Here is a 12823-nt window from a genome sequence, read left to right as displayed (position 1 = left end):
CCACTTGATGGAATTTCAGTTCATCTGCACTAGCATGAAGCCTCAAGGAGCTGATGAGCATATTTTGAAGTTGAAGGCCTTCCCATTTTCGTTGGCTGACAAGGCAAAGCAATGGCTTTATGAGTTGCCAAGTGGACGGATTACATCTTGGGCTGATATGATGAAGGCGTTTCTTGAGAAGTATTTTCCTACATCTCGCATCATCATGCTTAGGAAGAAGATAAGTGGAATCCAACAAGGGCAAGATGAGTCCTACGCAGATTACTATGAAAGGTTCAAGTCTCTCACCACTCAATGCCCTCAACATGGCATGAAGGATGAGACCTTGCTCACTTGTTTTTATGATGGACTCACCAACTTGGAAAGAGACATGCTAGATGCAGCTTCTGGTGGATCGTTTGTTGACAAGGAGCCTGCGGCTGGAATGATCCTTATTGAGAATAGGGCCTTGAATCAACAACAATATGGAAGCTCTAGGCCCAAATCCACCACCACACGTGAAAGGGTCCATGAGGTAAGTACTTTAGCTCAACTGGAGGATAAAATTAACAAACTTACTTCTCTTGTGTCCCAGGGATCACATGGACAAGTCATGGTGTGTGGAGTTTGCTCAATGCAAGGGCATGTGTCTGACCAATGCCCTCAACTCATGGAAAGTGGAGGACAGGAAGGTGTTAACGCCATAGGTTTCCAACAAGGGTACCAACGTCCTAGGAATGATCCTTACTCGAATACTTACAATCCTGGATGGAGGGATCACCCTAATTTTCGTTGGAAGGACAATGAGAACGTTCAAAGTGCATCTCAAGGCTTCCAACCACGTCCTCAAGGCTTTTATCAAAAGCCTCAACCTCCTAACCCTACTCCTTTCAATTCGAATTATAATTCAAATGCTTCTTCTTCTTCTTCTAATGATGAATTGATCCGAACTCTAACCAAATCTACTCAAGCTTTAATTGCAGGTCAAACTCATCATGGGAATCAGATCAATGCCATATCCACGGATGTTAGTGAGATGAAGAAGCAAATGAGTCAAGTTGTGGAGTTTATGGGTAAGTTTCATGAGCAAGGAAAGCTTCCAAGTGGCACTATCCCAAATCCTCACTTTGAGCAAGCCAAAGCCGTGACTACAAGGAGTGGTAAGACCCTTGTAGATCCTCCAACGCCTCCCAAAAAGATTTCAACGTCCATTTTAGAGGAGGAGGATGACCCTGCAACGTCTAAGGCCCATGTGACACCTCCTACTGCAGAACCGAAACCTAAAGGACAAGTTTCTAACTCTTTCAATTCGGTTATTGCTAATCCATTTTCTTCTCCCTTGCCTTTCCCAAGCAGATATTCTAGATCCAAGAAGGATGAGGCCGAAAAGGCCATCTTGGAGACCTTCAAGAAAGTGCAAATCAATATTCCTCTCCTTGAGGCCATAAAGCAAATCCCTAAGTATGCCAAATTCTTGAAGGAGCTTTGCACCACAAGGAGACAAAACCGTGAGAAAGAAGTGGTGAAGGTAAGTGAGAATGTCTCAGCTGTGCTTCAACGCAGAATGCCAGAAAAGTGTAAGGATCCAGGGAGTTTCTCTATCCCTTGTGTTATTGGAACAAGTAGATTCGAAAATGCCATGCTAGACTTAGGGGCTTCTATAAATGTTATGCCTTATTCTGTTTATGAAACTCTAGGTCTAGGTGAACTTAAGCATGATAATGTTATTATTCAGTTGGCAGATCGATCTAATGCATACCCCAAGGGGTTAGTTGAAGATGTACTTGTGCAGGTTGGTGAGCTAATCTTTCCAGCTGACTTCTATGTTCTAGAGATGGAGGAATCCCCTAAAAGTGGAACGCCATTGTTGCTAGGCCGCCCCTTCATGAGGACGGCTAGGACTAAAATTGATGTATATTCTGGCTCATTGACAATGGAGTTCGATGGTGAAATTGTTGGCTTCAACATCTTTGAAGCAATGAGGTATCCTTTGGTTGACTTTTCATCATGTTTTTCTATTGATATACTTGATGAACTTGCGCAGAAATTCATGGAGATGATGAATGAGGATACTTTGGGTTCAACCATCGCCCATGGCGTTGGAGTGATGAAGGATGACTCTACCATCCTTAAGGAGGAGCTCACGGCTATTCATAGTGATGCTATCATGGAACATGTTGCTTTTCTTGAGGCAACACCATTTGAGCTAGGTAATGTTTCTTCTGTGTTTATTTCTCCCTCTACTAATAAACCTTTACCTTCAGTGATTCAGGCACCTACTCTGGAACTTAAGCAATTACCCGATCACTTGAAGTATGCTTACTTGGGAGAAAACGAAACTTTACCTGTCATCATTTCATCATCTTTAACGTCAACCCAAGAGGATAGATTGGTGGAGATGCTTAAGAAGCACAAGACTGCAATTGGTTGGACTTTAGCGGATATTAAGGGAATTAGCCCTACTACTTGTGTGCATCGAATTCTGCTTGAGGAGGGAGCCAAGCCAACTAGGGAGGCTCAAAGACGTTTGAACCCACCTATGATGGAGGTCGTAAAGAAAGAAGTCATTAAGCTTCTTGACTGTGGCGTCATCTACCCTATCTCAGACTCTAAGTGGGTTTCACCAGTTCAAGTTGTGCCAAAGAAATCTGGGATCACAGTTGTGAAGAATGCAGAGAATGAGTTAGTACCTCAGAGAACTGTGACTGGACATCGGGTTTGTATAGACTATAGGAAGCTCAACGCCACTACTAGGAAGGATCATTTCCCTTTGCCATTCATTGATCAAATGCTTGAGAGGTTAGCTGGCCATGAGTTTTATTGCTTTTTGGATGGATATTCTGGGTACAACCAAATCGCCATTGCTAATGAGGATCAAGAGAAAACGACATTCACTTGCCCCTTTGGGACGTTTGCCTACAGAAGGATGCCCTTTGGACTTTGCAATGCTCCAGGTACGTTTCAAAGATGCATGGTAAGTATTTTTTCTGATTTTATTGAGAGAATAATTGAAGTTTTTATGGATGACTTTTCGGTTTTTGGTAAAGACTTTGATGATTGCTTAAATAACTTAGAATTAATACTTAGGCGTTGTGAAGAGACTAATCTTGTGCTTAATTGGGAAAAATGTCACTTTATGGTGAAACAAGGGATAGTTTTAGGGCATATTGTTTCTAAACGTGGAATAGAAGTTGATAAAGCTAAAGTAGATCTTGTTAAGCACTTACCATACCCCACAAGTGTGAGGGAGGTCCGCTCTTTTCTTGGACATGCAGGTTTCTACAGGCGATTCATCAAGGACTTCTCCAAGATTTCTAGGCCTCTATGTCGTCTTCTACAAAAGGAAGTGACGTTTGAATTCAAAGAGGATTGCAAGGTTGCGTTCAACACATTAAAGGAGCTTCTGACGTCTGCTCCCATCATGCATCCTCCAGATTGGTCTCTTCCATTTGAGATAATGTGTGACGCCTCAGACTATGCCATTGGGGCCGTGCTAGGCCAAAGGAAGGACAAGAAGCCTTATGCCATCTACTATGCGTCCAGGACCCTTAACGATGCTCAACTCAATTACTCTACAACTGAAAAAGAACTTTTAGCTGTTGTTTTTGCCTTAGAAAAATTTCGATCTTATTTATTGGGTACTAAAGTTATTATTTATTCTGATCATGCAGCTTTAAGGTACCTAATGTCAAAGAAGGAGGCAAAACCTAGGCTAATTCGTTGGATACTCTTGCTTCAAGAGTTTGACGTGGAGATCAAGGATAAGAAGGGCTCTGACAACGTTGTGGCAGACCACTTGAGTAGACTTGTGAGTGAGGAGGACGCCATACCTATCGTGGAGATGTTTCCGGATGAACAACTCTTCGGAATCCAGGTAAGTGAGCCTTGGTATGCGGATATTGTTAATTATTTGGTGTCTAAAACGTTCCCTAGTGATTTGTTGCATGCTCAACGTGAATTACTTAAGAATAAAGCTAAGCAATATGTTTGGGATGATCCTTATTTGTGGAAATACTGTTCTGATCAATTAATAAGGAGATGTGTGCCTAATAATGAGCAAAAAGCTATACTTGAGTTTTGTCATGCTAAACAATGTGGTGGTCACTTTGGCTCTGATAGAACTGCTAAGAAGGTGTTGGAATCTGGTTTTTATTGGCCTACTTTATTCAAAGATGCATATGAGTTTTGTGTGACATGTGATAGATGCCAAAGAACTGGAAATTTAGGACCTAAAGATCAAATGCCTTTGAATTTTGTACTAATTGTCGAAATTTTTGATGTTTGGGGTATCGATTTTATGGGTCCTTTTCCTTCATCTAATGGATTTCTTTATATTCTCTTGGCTGTTGATTATGTTTCTAAGTGGGTGGAAGCGAAAGCCACTAGGACTAATGATTCTAAGGTTGTTGCAGAGTTTATAAAGTCTAACATCTTTAGTAGGTTTGGCATGCCTAGAGCAATCATTAGTGATGGAGGATCTCACTTCTGCAATAAGACCATTGAAGCTTTGCTTAGGAAGTACGATGTGAATCATAGGGTCTCAACGCCCTATCACCCTCAAACAAGTGGACAAGCTGAGGTTTCAAATAGGGAAATCAAGAGGATACTTGAAAAAACCGTGGGGCCATCAAGGAAAGATTGGAGTCAACGTTTGGAGGATGCTCTTTGGGCATATAGGACGGCTTTCAAGACACCGATTGGGATGTCTCCATTCCGTTTGGTGTATGGGAAGGCGTGCCACTTACCTGTGGAATTAGAGCATCGAGCTTGGTGGGCAGTTAAGACGTTCAACATGGACTTGGATGAAGCTGGACTTCATAGGAAGTTGCAACTCAATGAGCTTGAGGAAATTCGAAATGATGCCTATGATAGTGCACGGATTTACAAGGAAAAGACAAAGGCTTTTCATGATAAGATGATTCGTGGAAAGACCTTTGTAGTTGGTCAAAAAGTTCTTTTATTTCATTCTAGATTAAGACTTTTTCCTGGTAAGTTACGTTCTAGATGGGTTGGTCCTTTTATTGTTACTAATGTTTTTCCTCATGGTGCTATACAGATAAAGAGTCGAACAACTGGAGTGGAATTCAAAGTGAATGGACATCGTCTTAAGCCTTACTATGAGGCATTTGTGGAGCACAATGTGGAGGATTTATCCCTCCAAAAGGCGTCACCAACTAAGGAGTGAATGAGTCAAGTCTAGGCTGAAAGACTTTAAACATTAAGCGCTGCATGGGAGGCAACCCATTTCATCCGTAGCTGTGGAGGAGTCATCAACGCAGATTTGCTTTCTTGAACTCTTCCCTTCTTTTTTTTTATTTTCGAAAACTTTGTCTTTGTTTTAGGTTTCTTTGCGTTCACTCTTATGCCATGCTTGATTGATGCTTTGTATGCTTTATACTTGTTTATACATTGAGGACAATGCATGATTTAAGTGTGGGGGAAGGGTTTAACGTTTCACTTTGTTTTAGGAGCTAGTTTTGTGGTTATAAAAAGAAAACAAAATAAAAAATCGGAAAAATCAGAAAAATAAAAAAATTTGCGTTAACTTTTATTTTAGGTTTTGTGTTTACTATTTCGGTTTTATACTTATGTGTTTTGCTTGTTTGTTTATTGTTAGAGTCAAAATGATTTTTGGGTAAATATCTTCTTCATCGTAGGCGCATCCAATGGGATGTGATGTCTAAGGTCTAGTTTGGATATGAGAAGTGCTGACAAAGGGTCTCGTCTCCTGTCAATCAAGTGAGCTGAGCTCCGCCAAAATCGTTCCTCTCTTCACCTGGTCATGTTCCAAAGGAGTTACCGAAAGAAGAAGGGAAATAACCCTAAGTCCAAACGTTTTTGTCATGTTTGTGCGTCACTTATATGTTTGTTTTGTTTTGTTTTGTGATTGAGTCTTAGGATGCCCTTTTAACTGTCTAGGATGAGCTTATATCTCTGAAATTAAGGCTAAAAGAGGATCACAAGATTGAGATAATGTTTGATGATATTCTTTAGTTAATCATGATTTATGAAAAGCATATGAATGTGTAGTAGATATGGTGCATACGTAACTTTGGTACAGAATATGAACATGTGGAAGATAAGTTATGATTCATGATAACCCTTGTGAGAATTTGAGCCATGTGCCCTTTCTTTGTTGAGTGATTAAATGGAAAAATGAAAATACTCTTATTTTCTTGGCGAAGATATTGTTGATCTCATTATTCTTTCATCTTGATTGATTACTTGCCATAGATTAAGTTTGATGGACTAGAGAATGCTAGAATTCACTGTTATGCTTGTTGAGACATTTATGATCAATATATGGCCCTGATTCTGGAAAGGATAAAGGTACTTACTTAGGATTATACCACCATAGCCAAATATAGCTTGTGTCCCTAATTGTGCCCGTCGTGGGACTCCCCTAGTTTAACCATTTTGAGCCTACATTGAGCCTTTTCTTTCATCACCCTCAAAACTCCTTAACCCTTAACCTTAGTATAGTTATATCCGTACCCTTTGTTCTAAAGACTTAGTGGAGCATATTTTTGAGACTTTGCTTGGAGTTTTGGCGTCAAGGAAGATTTTTGAAGACATGAAGAAGTTCAAGTGTGGGGGTAGACTTGTCCATATGAATTTGTGTTTGTAATTGCCGAAAAAGAAAAAAAAAAAGAAAAAAAAATCGTAAAAAAATAATAAAGGAATATTTCGGCAATTAAAAGAAAATATGTGTGTTATTGTGTTAAGTCTATGGATTTTAGTCCCCTATACTTAGTGGATTTGGAGTTGTTTTAAATTGAAGGCCCATTGTTGAAGAATTTGGTCTTTGTCCAATTCACACTTGTTCAAAAGAAGGTTGGAATGAAGTTTGGGCCCAACATGATGACACTTGGCCCTTTTATAAGCCTTGGAGGATACATGACGTTTTGCTATACATGGTGGATTTCGAGGAAAGTAGTCTCTCTACATCAACAAGTGCTCTGCTAAGTTTTTAGGATACTTTGTGATTTCCCTATCCCTTCGTTTCTTTAAACCTTAAGCCTTGGCCCCATTACAACCTTAATTGTAAGACCTCTTTGATCCTTAAGATGGGACAGCCTTTGATCTGTGGAGATGAGTTATAACTGTTGAACTTATGGCTTGGGTTCATCTGTGCAAGTAGTTGATATCTTTCATGAGATCTTTTGAAAAAAAAAATGAATATATGTGCTTTCGTTTCTTATACATATGTGATTTACTTGTTATTCTTTCACATATACTTGAGTGATAAGCTTTTAAGCATGAGCCTTGAATCTGAGAGAAGAAAGAGTGATATATCCATGTGAGGTTTGAATCATGATTTATTTGAAATATGTTAAAGAACCCATCACCATTGTTTACCCCCAAGTCTTACATGCTTATATGTGGATTATAATTTGTAATTAGCTCTTGAATATCTTGAAGATGTGATGCTTGGTTAAGTGCTAATCTTGGTGACTTGAAAGAAAGAGATTTCTGAGACAATATGTTAAAGGGCGTAGAAGTCATATGTATGTGTCTTTTGTTTGTGACGTTTGTGTCTTGATTTTTGTTTAAGTGTTGTCAACGTTTTTCTTGTCTTGAGTCTTGTGTCTTAGTCTTTTTGGTTTGTTATGTTGATTTTGCTAAGGGACTAGCAAAAGCTAAGTGTGGGGGAATTTGATAGGAGCATAAAATGCGACGTTTATAATGTTTAAACCCTATATTTTGCTAAGTTATTTCCTTTATCCTGATCAATTTAACTTAGTTAGTGTTTTGCAGGTGTAAATGGAGTCTCAAAGTCCAAAAATGACTAAGGAAGGCACAAGTGGCGCAGAAATGAGAAGAAATGAAGAAATGGAAGTTCTCCCAGTTTGACTAGGAAAAGGAATCCTAGTTGGAGTAGGAATCAGAAGCTGACTTGGATTCAAACTCTTAAGTCGCGGAAATTAGAAGTTCTACTTGGACAGGGAAACCCAATTCTACTCAGATATGGAATCCTAGTGTGACAAGGAATCCCTGTTGGATAAGGATTACTCAAGAAGGTTCCGGAAGAGTGTGGAAGCATCTCGGAAGAGGAAGCAGTATTCAACTAGGAAACCTACTTGCATATGGAGTTCTACTCGCACTAGGAGAGCTTTGGAACGTTCATGAAGTATCTAGAAGTCTCAAGAAGGTCATATGCCGTGCACATGGAAAAGGAAGCAACAAAGAATTCGAATTACAAAGCAATGTGGAATTTGGACTTCTTGTTGAGTAAGGATTGGAGTTGCCGTGAGATTCTTGAGGGTTCTTGAAGGTTCTTGACGTTTCTACTTCAGAATAGGCGTGGAAGACATGTGGGAGGCATGTGATGTGAAGGAAAACCGAATTGGACTCAACTTGTGCATTAAAAGTCAAATCCAATACAGATTCGGAAATCTGCCTGTGCAGATCAGTTAACTTCAACGGAGTGTCAAAAATCGCTCAGAGCTCAGAAAATTATGATCTTTATATGGTTGGAAAGCTACAGATGTCTAGTTTCCAGAGCTTTTTACAGCTCATCAATATCTATTTTCTAGAGAAAGTTATGGCCGTTTTAGTGGACTGAGGTCAATCCTGCCGGAAATCTGTTTCGTGAGAAAGAAGTCCTAAATCAATACAAACTAAGAGAAACCAAGTAGAAACGAATTGGGAGTGCATTGAGACGTTCTCCTATATATACCTTGTGTATTAGACGTTTCAAGGTTAACAATTTTTCTCCACAATTTCGTTTCTCACCGGTTTGCTCTCAAGTTTCAGGTTTTCGCATCTTGCAAGTTCTAGCCGTGCCATCCTCCATCCTTTGCCGTGATCTTCACTTGTTGCCGTGTTAAGGAGCTGCTTTGGACCTTGGGACGTGAATAAGGGTTGTTCATACCATCTTCATCATGTTTGTTTCTCGGTTTTGTAACTTGTTTGATATGTTTTCTGTTTTTAATCTTTTCTATGTGAAACCGAAACCATGAGTTGATAAACTGATATTTGAATGTATCTTTGATGTTCTTGTCAATGTTTGATGTGATTGTGTGTCCTTTGTCTTGATAAATTGCCGAATATGGAATGATAATCTGATTTTTGTGCTTCAGTACATGTTAACGATTCACTTGGTCTGACAAACATAAAAGGAAGACTTGCATGTAACTTGCTAGTAATTAGGTTTGATGCTTGGTGAAACCTAATTCGAATAAGTAGTAAAGGCTTGCTTTGAGTCGAAAATCAGATTATGCATGTGATGATGAGTATTGACGCCCTTGGATTTGCATGTCTATTGATTCTTTCTTGAACTTAATGATTTGAAAACGGGATTTTTCATTATTGATATCGAACTTTTCAAAATAAAATTGACTTGATTTTCAATTTGACTTAAGAAAGAAAGTTAAAAGGGGACAATGGTTGCTTGGATCTTTGTGTTCTTGGTTGATAGCTTTCCATGGTAATTAAAAAGATTAAGGGATGCATGAAAATATTGATCTTGATGAGTTCTTGACAAGTGTTCTTCGAAAAATTCTTCTTTTCCCACCTTTGTATAGAAACGATTTTAATCTTTATTTTCTGGAAATTTTCTGTTTTCAATCTTTAAAAACCCCCCATCTTTACTTTTTCTTGTTTGTGTAAATAAATGAAATTAACTTAGAATTTTTAGGTAGCATGTTCATATAAAATAAAATAAAATAATTAAAAAAAAATAAATAAATGTTTTTAATTCGTGAATAGTGTCTCCGTGAATAGTAAATATGTGTTTGTTTTTAGTTTTAGTGTTTTTTAGGAGTTTGTTATGTGTTTGTTATGTGCTCCTATTTTTTAGGGATAGGTTCCTAAATTTTAGGGAAAGTAGTTAGAGTTAGTTTTGACTTAGTATTTTGTGTTTGACTTAGTCAATAATTTGTTTTCTTATTAATTAAGTAATCTTAATCCTTGTTGTATATGGATTTCTAATGTGATATGGATTTGTAAAATGTATTTAAGTAGGAGTAGGATTTCTAAACCCATTCTAACTTGGTTTTCTTTGTTTCTTTCGAATTCTATGTCTATATATATACTTGTATATTTTGTTTTTCTCTCATTCTTTGTTTTCTAATTCGTAACATGTATGTGCTCTTTCTCTAACTTTTGTTTGTTCTAATTTTATGCATGCTTGTAACTTGTAAAATTCTAATTTTTGTAAAATTTGTAAAGTGTTCTTTTAATTTCGTAACTTTTGTATATTCTTTCTCTTTAAATTGTTTCTCACATGTTAGCACCCTCAATCCCCGGTTTAGAACGATCCCTGCTTATTCTATACTAACAACTACATTTTTCAGGGTTTAAATTGGCGATTGCTTTTGCACGTATCAGTTGGACACAAGTTATGCTTTAAAAGTCAAATCCATTACAGATTCGGAAATCTGCCTGTGCAGATCAGTCAACTTCAACGGAGTGTCAAAAATCGCTCAGAGCTCAGAAAATTATGATCTTTATATGGTTGGAAAGCTACAGATGTCTAGTTTCCATAAATTTTTACAGCTCATAGATATCTATTTTATAGAAGAAGTTATGTTAATTTTAGTGCACTGAGGTCAATTCTGCCGGAAATCTGTTTTGTGTCAAAGAAGTCCTAGATCAACACAAACTAAGAGAAGTCAAGTAGAAACGAATTGGGAGTTCTTTGGACGTCCTTCTATATATACCTAGTGTATTAGACGTCCAGGGGTGAACAATTTTCTCCACAATTTCATATTCTCACTTGTTCTCTCTAGTTCTTCAGGTTTCGCAATCTTCAAGGAGCAAAGCCTTGACCATCCATCTTCCTAGCTGTGATCAACACTTGTGCAACACCTTGGAGCTGCTTTGGACCTTGGGATGTGATCAAGGGTTGTTAACACCATCATCTTCTCATGAGTTTTTACGGTTTTGGCTTTCTTGCAGTTAGAATTTCTGCTTTGGAATTTCTGTTGTGTAAACTGAAATTATGATGTGACAAACTGAGTTTTGGGATTCAATTTAGATGTTCTTTTCATGTTTGATGTGTCTATGTGTTCTTGATCTTGATTAATTGCCGAATTAAAAGAATGATGATCTGATTTTATGCTTCATTACATGTTAACGATTCACTTGGTTTGACAAACAAATAGGATGAATTGCATGTAACTTGCTAGTAATTAGGTTTATGCTTTATAAACTCTAATTTGAAATAAGTAGTAAAGGCTTGCTTTGAGTCGAAATCAGATTATGCATGTGATGATAAGTTTTGACTTGCTTTGAGTGCTTGGATTTGCATGATCATCAATTCTTTCTTGAACTTAATGATTTGAAAACGAATTTTCAACGTATGTGTGTATTCGGGTTTTCAAAATAAATCGATTTGATGCTTTGTTATTTCGATTAACATAAGAAAGAAAGTTAAAAGGGACATTGGTTGCTTTGATCTTTGTGTCTTGGTTGATGGCGTTCTTGGTTATTAATAAAGATTAAGGGATGCATGAATGAATCATTCTTGAATTGTTCTTGATGAATTGTTTTCCAAAAATTCTTCTTTTCCCACCTTTGTATAGAAATGATTTTATTCTTTATTGTTTTCTGAAAATTTATATTTTGATCTTCAAAACCCCCCTTCTTTAATGTTTTATGGATTTCTAATTTAATTCTAACTTAACTTGTAAATGTTCTTCTAATTGTGTAAATTTGTATATTCTTCCTTTAAATTTCGTTTCACATGTAGCACCCTCAATCCCCGGTTTGGAACGATCCTTGCTTATCATATACTAACGCTAGACATTTTCAGGGTTTAAATTGGCGAATGCTTTTGCATGTATCAATTTTTGGCGCAGTTGCCGGGGATTGAAAAGTCTTCATGTGATGAAAACGCCACTAAGGTATGATTTTGGTAAGGGATTATGAACTATTATGGAATAGGTGAAGTCTCGTTTGTTGATATTAGCCTTAACCCCTTATTAGTACCTGATTCAGGTCTTTTAAGGTTGAGGGCGGCTTTTATTAACACTTGAAAAATGTCTTGCACTAAGGCCTTTTCTTATCTAAGTAAGTATAGCCTATGTGAGATGGTGACTAGGAAGGGGACAACGTTCATGATGGGTTTTGAATCCATAAGTGCAATAAAATGAGCCTAAACCATTATGTGGGAGTAGCTTATGCCAAAATGGTTTGTACCTCTCGTGTTCGTCCTCCCCCACACTGGCCGTCTCAGTAAGTGTTAGGTCCATAATTACCTAGTAATTATTCCCCTAATCTTGCACTTTTGCTTAACCTTTGTGTTTATTTATGTTTATTTATTATGTTTTCCTTATCATGCTAGGAAACAATGGAGAAGCATGGAAATGCACTAAAAAGTCAACCTTAGCATGTTTTCCTACTCCGGCTAGGAGAAAGCAGGCTAGACTAGGAAGGAGGGGCAGCATCCAGAGCAAACGAACTCCAAATGAGTTGAAACTTTTTAGATCCATTATAGACATCCTAAGAATCATTTCTTATGAATAGTTCAAGAGCTAGTTCTGAGTGGAAGACTGTCAAAAGATCGATCCAAGTTTCTGACTAAAAGACGAAAACTAGAAAACCAGAGTTGTAATGATTCTGGCAGCATTTACGGCCACACCACCGAGAATTAAGCTCTGAAATTTTACCAGGATGATCTACACTCATGGAGGAACATTTTTTATGAAGAAACCGAAGGCCAATTCCGAAGTCTCCGTGGAGACGAGTTCATCACCTTGTTGCCAAGCCGCTGAGGAAAGCTTCAAAGTGTAACTATGACTCTACTTACAATTTTTGTTTCGATTTTGTGGGTTTGCATTTGTGAGTTGTGTAATTGGAGACACGAAATTTTCAGAATATTTTTATTAATATTTTTGAG

General features: G+C 37.8%; 1 non-coding gene across 1 annotated transcript; it reads right to left on the bottom strand.

Annotated features, from left to right (window-relative positions):
- Positions 1 to 205: 205 nt before the first annotated feature.
- On the bottom strand, positions 206 to 312 carry LOC112181024. Its single transcript, XR_002928637.1, has one exon. It is a non-coding gene; the product is annotated as a small nucleolar RNA R71 (small nucleolar RNA).
- Positions 313 to 12823: the final 12511 nt, after the last annotated feature.

Source organism: Rosa chinensis, chromosome 7, assembly GCF_002994745.2.
Source record: "Rosa chinensis cultivar Old Blush chromosome 7, RchiOBHm-V2, whole genome shotgun sequence".
Classification (NCBI taxonomy): Eukaryota; Viridiplantae; Streptophyta; class Magnoliopsida; order Rosales; family Rosaceae; genus Rosa; species Rosa chinensis.
Note: the sequence above shows the minus strand (reverse complement) of the source record. Positions and strands in the feature narration are given on the sequence as shown.